The 10,378-nt window shown below is 44.7% G+C and overlaps 1 long non-coding RNA gene across 1 annotated transcript; it reads right to left on the bottom strand.

Moving 5' to 3' along the window:
* Positions 1–8,673: 8,673 nt before the first annotated feature.
* On the bottom strand, positions 8,674–9,546 carry LOC138674124 (uncharacterized). Its single transcript, XR_011320497.1, has 3 exons — positions 9,385–9,546; positions 8,818–8,890; positions 8,674–8,738 (listed from the first exon to the last, which is right to left on the bottom strand). It is a non-coding gene; the product is annotated as an uncharacterized lncRNA (long non-coding RNA).
* Positions 9,547–10,378: the final 832 nt, after the last annotated feature.

Here is a 10,378-nt window from a genome sequence, read left to right as displayed (position 1 = left end):
AACAATGACCTATGGAATACGTTATGTATGGAAAAAGAATCTGGAAGGGTCAGACGAAAAGACACAGGATTAAGAACCTCAGAAATCCTATACGGACCAATGAAACGAGGTTTAAACTTAGGAGAGGAAACCTTCATAGGAATATGACGAGAAGATAACCAAACCAGATCCCCAACACGAAGTCGGGGACCCACACGGCGTCTGCGATTAGCGAAACGTTGAGCCTTCTCCTGGGACAAGGTCAAATTGTCCACTACATGAGTCCAAATCTGCTACAACCTGTCCACCACAGTATCCACACCAGGACAATCTGAAGACTCAACCTGTCCTGAAGAGAAACGAGGATGGAACCCAGAATTGCAGAAAAATGGCGAAACCAAGGTAGCCGAGCTGGCCCGATTATTAAGGGCGAACTCAGCCAAAGGCAAAAAGGATACCCAGTCATCCTGATCGGCAGAAGCAAAGCATCTCAGATATGTTTCCAAGGTCTGATTGGTTCGTTCGGTCTGGCCATTAGTCTGAGGATGGAAAGCCGAGGAAAAAGACAAGTCAATGCCCATCCTACCACAAAAGGCTCGCCAAAACCTTGAAACAAACTGGGAACCTCTGTCAGAAACGATATTCTCTGGAATGCCATGTAAACGAACCACATGCTGGAAGAACAATGGCACCAAATCAGAGGAGGAAGGCAATTTAGACAAGGGTACCAGATGGACCATCTTAGAAAAGCGATCACAGACCACCCAAATGACTGACATCTTTTGAGAAACGGGAAGATCAGAAATAAAATCCATAGAGATATGTGTCCAAGGCCTCTTCGGGACCGGCAAGGGCAAAAGCAACCCACTGGCACGAGAACAGCAGGGCTTAGACCGAGCACAAATCCCACAGGACTGCACAAAAACACGCACATCCCGCGACAGAGACGGCCACCAAAAGGATCTAGCCACTAACTCTCTGGTACCAAAGATTCCAGGATGACCAGCCAACACCGAACAATGAACCTCAGAGATAACTTTATTGGTCCACCTATCAGGGACAAACAGTCTCTCCGCTGGACAACGATCAGGTTTATTAGCCTGAAATTTTTGCAGCACCCGCCGCAAATCAGGGGAGATGGCAGACACAATTACTCCTTCCTTGAGGATACCCGCCGGCTCAGACAAACCAGGAGAGTCGGGCACAAAACTCCTAGACAGAGCATCCACCTTCACATTTTTAGAGCCCGGAAGGTACGAAATCACAAAGTCAAAACGGGCAAAAAACAGCGACCAACGAGCCTGTCTAGGATTCAACCGCTTAGCAGACTCAAGATAAGTCAAGTTCTTATGATCAGTCAATACCACCACGCGATGCTTAGCTCCTTCAAGCCAATGACGCCACTCCTCGAATGCCCACTTCATGGCCAGCAACTCTCGGTTGCCCACATCATAATTTCGCTCAGCAGGCGAAAACTTCCTGGAAAAAAAAGCGCATGGTTTCATCACTGAGCAATCAGAACCTCTCTGCGACAAAACAGCCCCTGCTCCAATCTCAGAAGCATCAACCTCGACCTGGACCGGAAGAGAAACATCTGGTTGACACAACACAGGGGCAGAAGAAAAACGACGCTTCAAGTCTTGAAAAGCTTCCACAGCAGCAGAAGACCAATTGACCAAATCAGCACCCTTCTTGGTCAAATCGGTCAATGATTTGGCAATACTAGAAAAATTGCAGATGAAGCGACGATAAAAATTAGCAAAGCCCAGGAACTTTTGCAGACTTTTCAGAGATGTCGGCTGAGTCCAATCATGGATGGCTTGGACCTTAACAGGATCCATCTCGATAGTAGAAGGGGAAAAGATGAACCCCAAAAATGAAACCTTCTGCACACCAAAGAGACACTTTGATCCCTTCACAAACAAAGAATTAGCACGCAGGACCTGAAAAACTGTTCTGACCTGCTTCACATGAGACTCCCAATCATCCGAGAAGATCAAAATGTCATCCAAGTACACAATCAGGAATTTATCCAGGTACTCTCGGAAGATGTCATGCATAAAGGACTGAAACACTGATGGAGCATTGGCAAGTCCGAATGGCATCACTAGATACTCAAAATGACCCTCGGGCGTATTAAATGCAGTTTTCCATTCATCTCCTCGCCTGATTCGCACCAGATTATACGCACCACGAAGATCTATCTTGGTGAACCAACTAGCCCCCTTAATCCGAGCAAACAAATCAGATCACAATGGCAAGGGGTACTGAAATTTAACCGTAATCTTATTTAGAAGGCGGTAATCTATACAAGGTCTCAGCGAACCATCCTTCTTGGCTACAAAAAAGAACCCTGCTCCTAATGGTGACGATGACGGGCGAATATGCCCCTTCTCCAGGGATTCCTTCACATAACTGCGCATAGCGGCGTGCTCAGGCACGGATAAATTAAACAGTCGACCTTTTGGGAATTTACTACCAGGAATCAAATTGATAGCACAATCACAATCCCTATGCGGAGGTAGGGCATCGGACTTGGGCTCATCAAATACATCCCGGTAATCAGACAAGAACTCTGGAACCTCAGAAGGGGTGGATGACGAAATTGACAGAAATGGAACATCACCATGTACCCCCTGACAACCCCAGCTGGACACCGACATGGATTTCCAATCTAATACTGGATTATGGGCTTGTAGCCATGGCAACCCCAACACGACCACATCATGCAGATTATGCAACACCAGAAAGCGAATAACCTCCTGATGTGCAGGAGCCATTCACATGGTCAGCTGGGTCCAGTATTGAGGCTTATTCTTGGCCAAAGGCGTGGCATCAATTCCTCTCAATGGAATAGGACACTGCAAGGGCTCTAAGAGAAACCCACAACGCTTAGCATACTCCAAGTCCATCAAATTCAGGGCAGCGCCTGAATCCACAAATGCCATGACAGAATACGATGACAAAGAGCAGATCAAGGTAACGGACAGAAGAAATTTTGACTGTACCGTACCAATGGTGGCAGACCTAGCGAACCGCTTAGTGCGCTTAGGACAATCAGAGATAGCATGAGTGGAATCACCACAGTAGAAACACAGCCCATTCAGACGTCTGTGTTCTTGCCGTTTAACTCTGGTCAAAGTCCTATCGCACTGCATTGGCTCAGGTTTAAGCTCAGGTAATACCGCCAAATGGTGCACAGATTTACGCTCACGCAAGCGTCGACCGATCTGAATGGCCAAAGACATAGACTCATTCAAACCAGCAGGCATAGGAAATCCCACCATGACATCCTTAAGGGCTTCAGAGAGACCCTTTCTGAACATAGCTGCCAGCGCAGATTCATTCCATTGAGTGAGCACGGACCACTTTCTAAATTTCTGACAATATACCTCTATCTCATCCTGACCCTGACAAAGAGCCAGCAAATTTTTCTCTGCCTGATCCACTGAATTAGGTTCATCGTACAGCAATCCGAGCGCCAGGAAAAACACATCGATATTACTCAATGCAGGATCTCCTGGCGCAAGAGAAAATGCCCAGTCCTGTTGAACTGGATCACCAGAGGAGCGAGGTTTCAAGGCCAGAAATAATTTACAATTATTTTTGAAACTCAGAAACTTAGTTCTATCTCCAAAAAACAAATCAGGAATAGGAATTCTTGGTTCCAACATAGCTTTCTGATCAATAGTGTCTTGAATCTTTTGTACTCTTGCCGAGAGCTGATCCACAAATGAAGACAGACTTCTAATGTCCATCGCTACACCTGTGTACTGAACCACCCAAATGTCTAGGGGAAAAAAAAGGCAAAACACAGTGCAAAGAGAAAAAAAAAAGGGTCTCAGAACTTCTTTTTTCCCTCTATTGAGAATCATTAGTACTTTGGGCTTCCTGTACTGTTATGAAAGGCAATTCAGTACTACAATGGACATAGCGGTCAGAGCACAAACAGTGATCTGACAATAACCCAAAATCATAGAACGAGCTCTGAGACGTGGGAACTCTGCAGACCGCAATCCCTAATCCTCTCCAAACAACACTAAAGGCAGCCGTGGATTGCGCCTAACTCTGCCTAGGCAACTCGGCACAGCCTGAGAAACTAACTAGCCTGAAGATAGAAAATAAGCCTACCTTGCCTCAGAGAAATACCCCAAAGGAAAAGGCAGCCCCCCACATATAATGACTGTGAGTTAAGATGAAAAGACAAACGTAGAGATGAAATAGATTCAGCAAAGTGAGGCCCGACTTTCTTAACAGATCGAGGATAGAAAAGGTAACTTTGCGGTCTACACAAAACCTTCAAGAAAACCACGCAAAGGGGGCAAAAAGACCCTCCGTACCGAACTAACGGCACGGAGGTACACCCTTTGCGTCCCAGAGCTTCCAGCAACAAATTAGACAAGCTGGACAGAAAAAATAGCAAACAAATAGCAAAGAAGAACTTAGCTATGCAGAGCAGCAGGCCACAGGAATGATCCAGGGAAAAGCAAGTCCAACACTACTAAAAAGGATTGAGGTATCTAGGTGAGGGGGTGCTCTCTCCCTAACTCACCCTACCTTACCACGGAGGTTGGCACCCTAAAGTCGACATGGCGCCCCCACTCGACGATGGCTCTCCCTTGAGACCCTAATGGGGACTACTAAAGAAAACACCACCACAAACAATAATTAAAGTGCTAATGTGCTAAAGTGCTTAAATAACACCTGCAAGGTATATATCAGTGTTTGTCATATACCAAATAATGGTTTCAGGATTGTATTAGTGTGAATCCTAATGCCTGGTAACTAGGGTGCAAGCTGTGAGCAGAGATATCGATAAAGTTCTACTCTATATCTGATGTTTAAGACATAAGTTCATACATCAAGGCTGATGTGTCTTATCCCATAGATATTTCAAAAGAGAAAAAAAATACATGATGCAGAGTGGTAGTATTGTTTTCTTTAGTAGTCCCCATTAGGGTCTCAAGGGAGAACCGTCGTCGAGTGGGGGCGCCATGTCGACTTTAGGGTGCCAACCTCCGCGGTAAGGTAGGGTGAGTTAGGGAGAGAGCACCCCCTCTCCTAGATACCTCTATGCTTTTTAGTATTAAGTTATATGGAAGTAGTTGTGCAAATAAGGGAATAGATAGAGTAGACAGAGAAAGTGAGACAGTAAGTGTTAGAAAAATATTTAGAATTGAGAGTCCACAGTGGTTGATACCTTTTAATGGCAAACTGAAAAGATGGTAACAAATTGCAAGCTTTCGAGACTACACAGGCCTCTTCATCAGGCAAAGACTAAAAGAAATTCTGGATTTGTCTTTTTACATCAACTAAGGAACTTGCCCCTCAGACTATGAGGGGTCATCACAACAGAACCAGACCCCAATTAGAGGACAATAAAACATTCCTTATCTAAGAACTGGTCCAATATCTATGGACATAACTGTTTATCACTCATGGTAATTCTGCTTGATGTCACCTGTCTTATCCATGGTTGTTGTTTTTTTTTTCTCTGTGCTATGTTGTGCATAAATTTGTGATTCTTCAGAATTTCTTTTAGTCTTTGCCTGATGAAGAGACCTGTGTAGTCTCGAAAGCTTGCAATTTGTTACCATCTTTTCAGTTAGCTATTAAAAAGGTATCAACTACTGAGGACTGTCAATTCTAAATATTTTTCTATCTACTGGCTAACACGGTACCAAGATATATTTCTTTCCTGTAACAGTAAAGGTACTGTCACACTAGACGATATCGCTAGCGATCCGTGACGTTGCAGCGTCCTCGCTAGCGATATCGTCCAGTGTGACAGGCAGCAGCGATCAGGCCCCTGCTGGGAGATCGCTGGTCGGGGAAGAAAGTCCAGAACTTTATTTCGTCGCTGGACTCCCCGTAGACATCGCTGAATCGGCGTGTGTGACACCGATTCAGCGATGTCTTTGCTGGTAACCAGGGTAAACATCGGGTAACTAAGCGCAGGGCCGCGCTTAGTAACCCTATGTTTACCCTGGTTACCATCCTAAAAGTAAAAAAACAAACACTACATACTTACCTACCGCTGTCTGTCCTCCAGCGCTGTGCTCTGCACTCCTCCTGCTCTGGCTGTGAGTGTCGGTCAGCCGGAAAGCAGAGCGGTGACGTCACCGCTCTGCTTTCTGGCTGCCCGGCGCTCACAGCCAGACCAGAGAAGCAGAGCGCCGAGGACAGACAGCGGTAGGTAAGTATGTAGCGTTTGTTTTTTTACTTTTTAGGATGGTAACCAGGGTAAACATCGGGTTACTAAGCGCGGCCCTGCGCTTAGTTACCCGATGTTTACCCTGGTTACCGGGGACCTCGGGATCGTTGGTCGCTGGAGAGCTGTCTGTGTGACAGCTCTCCAGCGACCAAACAGCGACGCTGCAGCGATCCGGATGGTTGTCGGTATCGCTGCAGCGTCGCTATGTGTGACGGTACCTTAAGTGTTAATAATTTATGTAAGGAAAGTAGGGTGATGTGTAGGAGCAATAAATGTGCTAATTGCATTAAATGTCTGCTGACAAATGCAAAAAGTCTTGCAAACAAAGTGAATGAATTGGAGACTTTAATGTTAGTCACAGATTACGATGTTGTGTGCATTACGGAAACCTGGCTGGATGAAAGCAATGACAGGGTGATAAACGTAGAGGGTTAGATCCGGTTTAATACCTGTGCTAAATGACAACATTGGGGGGGAACTGCTTCAATGTATACATTACATGGGATTTTTGTAAATTTATTAAAAGAGAAAAACTGAAATATCACATAATAATAATAATAATAATTTTTATTTATATAGCGCCAACATATTCCGCAGCACTTTACAATTAAGTGGGGACATGTACAGACAATAAATTCAGTACAAGTTAAGACAATTTAAACAGTGACATTAGGGGTGAGGTCCCTGCTCGCAAGCTTACAATCTACAAGGAAATGGGGGGACACAATAGGTGAAAAGTGCTTGTTATTTCAGGTCTGGCAATTATAATAAATAGAGATTTTCATATAAAGCTGCATGATCCGGTCATCAGCCCGTGTGTTTAAGTGCAATAGTCAAGTATCAAGTGCAGTTATCGTGTGCATGGAGGGTGTGGAGACAGATGAATAGTAGGGTGCAGATTCACATGCAGATAATATTTGGAAGGAGGGAACAGGACAAAGTTAGTTTACTGAGTAGTTGATGTGGTAGGCTTGTTTAAAGAGATGTGTTTTTAAAGCGCACTTGAATAGGTCTGGGCTAGGTATCAGTCTGATCGTCTGGGGAAGTGCATTCCAGAGAGCTGGCGCAGCACGAGAGAAGTATTGGAGACGGAGGTGCGAGGTTCGGATCACATGGTCATAATTATTCAGACCCTTTACTCAGTATTGGGTAGAAGCACCCTTTTGAGCTAGTACAGCCATGAGTCTTCTTGGGAATGATGCAACAAGTTTTCCACACCTGGATTTGGGGATCCTCTTCTATTCTTCCTTGCAGATCCTCTCCAGTTCCGTCAGGTTGGATGGTGAATGTTGGTGGACAGCCATTTTCAGGTCTCTCCAGAAATGCTCAATTGGGTTTAGGTCAGGTCAGGGCTCTGTCTGGACCAGTCAAGAATGGTCACAGAGTTGTTCTGAAGCCACTTCTTTGTTATTTTAGCTGTGTGCTTAGGGTCATTCTCTTGTTGGAAGGTGAACCTTTGGCCACGTCTGAGGTCCAGAGCACTCTGGAAGAGGTTTTCATCCAGGATACCTGTGTACTTGGCCACATTCATGTTTCCTGCGATGGCAACCAGTCGTCCTGTCCCTGCAGCTGAAAATCACCCCCATAGCATGATGTTGCCACCACCATGTTTCACTGTTGCGATTGTATTGGGCAGGTGATGAGCAGTGCCTGGTTTTCTCCACATGTACCGCTTAGAATTATTGCCAAAAACGTCTATCTTCATCCCTTCAGACCAGAGAATCTCATTTCTCATAGTCTGGGAATCGTTCATGTGTATTTTTTTAGCAAACTATGTGGGCTTTCATATGTTTTGCACTGAGGAAAGGCTTCCGTTGGGCCACTCTGCCATAAAGGCCCGACTGGTGGAGGGCTGCAGTAATAGTTGACTTTGTGGAACTTTCTCCCATCTCCCTACTGCAACTCTGGACTTCAGCCACAGTGATTTTGGGGTTCTTCTTTACCTCTCTCACCAAGGCTCTTCTCCCAACGACTGCTCAGACTTCTGGTGGTCTCAAACTTCTTCCATTTAAGGATTATGTGCTCTTAGGAACCTTGACTACTGCAGAAATTCTGCTGTAACCTTGGTCAGATGTGTGCATTTGACCTCATGATTCTCATTTGGTCTGACATGCACTGTGAGGTCTTATATAGGCAGGTGTGTGCCTTTCCAAATCAAGTCCTATCAGTTTAATTAAACACAGCTGGACTCCAATGAAGGAGTTGAACCATCTCAAGGAGGATCACAAGAAAATGGACAGCGTGTGACTTAAACATGGGTGTCTGAGCAAAGGGTCTGAATACGTATGACCATGTGATATTTCAGGTTTTCTTTTTTAATAGATATGCAAAAATGTCTGCATTCCTGTTTTTTTTCCATCAAGATGGGTTGCAGAGTGTACATTAATGAGAAAAAAATTAACTTTTTTGAATTTACCAAATGGCTGCAATGAAACAAAGAGTGAAAAGTATAGAATGTATATACACTGGCGCTTAATCACCTGGAAGGATAAGATGGAGGGGCCACAAAAGCTGCAGGTGGTTAAAACAGGTTCTGTGCAAAACTCTGTTGAAAAAATAAATCCACTAAATAATAATACTATTAACCACCGCGCTAACCGAGGCTAGAATATCGCTATACTTACTTATAATATAGCTGTTTCTGTGTTGTGTGGGGATCCTTATGCATAGAAGGGTGCACCCAGTTATAGTAGTTTACTGAAAGGTAAATATACAAAAGAACAATATATTATTTTATTTTATTTCATTTGGACCATGCAAATTTATTTATCAGGGGTGTAGATAGAATGCACTTACTCCTTTTGAGAGGCTGTACAATCTACACCTGAGGTGTTCCTATATGGGTTTGAATGTTTCTCTTTTCACATTGTGGTAAGTTAATACTGAAAAGTACATTGTATAGAAAAAACAATATGTTATTTGGAACGTCCAAATGAGTAATCAAGGGAATTACCAAGGGTATTAATTGGATCCACTTTCTCTTTGTATAAAAATGTATAGGTTGCACCTGAAGTGTTCCTATTTGGGATTTCTTTTTTCTTTTACTTTCTTTACACTGTGTGGCAGACTGATACTGATAAACGGAAAAAAAAAAAAAAAAAAAAAGGTAGAGCTATGCTGCAAGCAGCACTCTGAACCATTCAGTGCTGCGATTGTTACAGTGGTGTTAATGACCATAAACGGGCACTCACCATATCCTGCTTGGAAGGATTCCTGCGATGAAGGTGACCAGGTAATCCGCTGGATGCGGTGCTAATTGTACCGCTAACTCTGCTTGGTGAGTTATAGTGCGGTTCAGAGGCTGAGGTACCTGGACAGTAACGTCCCAGTAAGTGGAAGGGGGGCACCAGCACCTCGCGTGCTCCGGCCGGAAGCAGACGCTGAGGACGCGACGCCGAAAAGGGGGCGGAGCTAGTGTGACTTCACAACAAGCAGGGACGGGTGCACGAGAGAGACAAGCTGCCAACGCGTTTCGAGGGGTGGCTCCCCTCTTCATCAGGGCTATGTCTCCATAGTGAATACCCTTCCTTAAATAGCCTCTAGGCACTTCACTGATTAGTCACACACAGGAACCATTGAATTGTTAATTAGCTACCTGTGAATGGGGCTGATTAGTCACACACAGGAACCATTGAATTGATAATTAGCTATCTGTGAATGGGGCTGTGAGTGCCAAGTTGTAATTGTTTTGATTGTTTTCTAGCTGTCTGCCTAATCAGATTAATTTGCATGCAGACCCAAAGGTAGCACCGATATTTGTTATCACTGGCTTGGGCTGGTGTGCATACCAAAACAAGCTAACTGCAAGTAATGTAATTATCACGGAGATACCTCAGTTGTAACTATGACTAAAGGTACCTTCACATTAAACAACTTCACAACGATATCGCTAGCGATCCGTGACGTTGCAGCGTCCTGGCTAGAGATATCGTTGTGTTTGACACGCAGCAGCGATCAGGCCCCTGCTGGGAGATCGTTGGTCGCTGCAGAAAGTCCAGAACTTTATTTCGTCGCTGGACTCCCTGCAGACATCGCTGAATCGGCGTGTGTGACGCCGATTCAGCGATGTCTTCACTGGTAACCAGGGTAAACATTGGGTTACTAAGCGCAGGGCCGCGCTTAGTAACCCGATGTTTACCCTGGTCACCATCGTAAAAGTAAAAAAAAACTAACACTACATACTTA

Source organism: Ranitomeya imitator, chromosome 4, assembly GCF_032444005.1.
Source record: "Ranitomeya imitator isolate aRanImi1 chromosome 4, aRanImi1.pri, whole genome shotgun sequence".
Taxonomy (NCBI): Eukaryota; Metazoa; Chordata; class Amphibia; order Anura; family Dendrobatidae; genus Ranitomeya; species Ranitomeya imitator.
Note: the sequence above shows the minus strand (reverse complement) of the source record. Positions and strands in the feature narration are given on the sequence as shown.